General features: G+C 67.7%; 1 protein-coding gene across 1 annotated transcript in view; it reads left to right on the forward strand.

Moving 5' to 3' along the window:
• The window catches only part of CPNE7 (copine 7), an 11,355-nt gene that overhangs the window by 2,225 nt on the left and 7,621 nt on the right, over window positions 1-1,509 (forward strand). The window lies entirely within an intron of this gene.

The raw sequence follows: 1,509 nt of genomic DNA on the forward strand, positions 1-1,509 counted from the left end.
AGACTCCCCAAGTGTGTGTGCGCGCGCACAGACACATATGTGCACACACATGGGTGCAGATCCATGGACACGCACGTCTAGATATTCACATAAACTTCAGACAACAGACACGCCCATTGAGAACCTCCTGCCTGGCATCCTCCCGGCCGATTCCCTCGGATTGCCCTGCCACGGGGGCGTGGCAGTCCGTGGTGGAGGGGGCAGCGGGAGGCGATGGCGACCTTGAGGGCATCCCTGACTCTGCCTCAACCTCCTCCCGGGAAACAGGGGCTCTTAGAGCAAAGCCCCCCCCCACCGCAGCCTCAGGCCCCGCCCAGGAAACACTATGGCCACAGCTGCCCGGCCAGCTGCCCTTGTCCCTGGCAGGAGGCCCAGAGGGAAGCCCACCATGGGAGAGTCGGGGGGCCGGCACAAGGCCCCCACCTCGCAGAGAGCGTTCCCACCTGGGCCTGGCTTCTCTCTGCTCAGAACGTTCCCGAGGGCTCGGCCGCTGCCAGCCAGGCACCCTGAGGGGCGGGTGGGGAGACTGCCCAGGGAGGTGCTGCCCGGAGGGGAGGTGGCCAAGTGCGGTGCCTGCCCCCGGAGCCCAGGTCAGCAGGCTCAGCTGGAGCAGCTGGAGCAGCTGGTTTCTAGGAGGTGAGAGCTGCCACCCGCCCCTGTTCGCAGAGGAGGAACCGAGGCTTGGAGTGCTTCCAACTCGCCCCTGTGGGGGGTCGGGCGGGGCTTCCAGGTCACGACCTGGAACTCTGCTGGATGAGGGGCTGTAAAGGCCTTATCAGGAGAGCAATCTGCTGATGCAGCCGGAGAACCTCGGAGCTCTAACTGCCGGGGCGAGGACGCGGCCCCACCCTCGGGGCACCTCCGCCAGGGCCCCCCGAATCACCCACGAGGCCCCCGGAGTGGGGAGCCAGCATCCCGGGCAGGACACTCAGAAAGGTGTCCGGGGCTCTCCAAGTCCCACAGCGAACCGCAGACTCCCTACCCCGGCTCCTGCCTGGACTCACTCTCTTTCATGGTCGCCCAGCTCGGGCCAGACCGGAGCCGGCGTGGGGCGGGTCAGGTCCGCGCCAGGAGTGTCAGTGCCACCCTCCCGTGGCGTAGCTGAGGACCCCGGGTCTTCGGCCAGTGAAGGGTGGGGTCCCCTCTCCCCCCTCCCTCCCCCAGGCAGGAAGTCGCTGGTCCTCCCAGCCATGGGGGGAGGCCATCACTTACCAGCTGAGGACACCCAGCCGCCTGAGGCTGCCTGGTGAGCAGGTGGCCTGGCTGCATATGGTGCCCTGTACCCCTCACTGGCCCAGGGCAGGGCTCATACGCTGGTGGGGGAGGCAGTCAGGGCCGGGGAGGAGGCGGCAGGGGACGGGCGGGACAAGACCCCAGGGGCAGGAGGGTGGAGAGCTGGCTGCGGCTCCAGTCTGGCTCCTGCCCCTGCACCACCTGCTCTGCCAGCACAGGCCCAGGGCTTACTCGCAGCAGTCACGTGACCCTGGGCAGCCTCTCTGAGCCTCAGTT

Source organism: Myotis davidii, unplaced genomic scaffold (assembly GCF_000327345.1).
Source record: "Myotis davidii unplaced genomic scaffold, ASM32734v1 scaffold1453, whole genome shotgun sequence".
Taxonomy (NCBI): Eukaryota; Metazoa; Chordata; class Mammalia; order Chiroptera; family Vespertilionidae; genus Myotis; species Myotis davidii.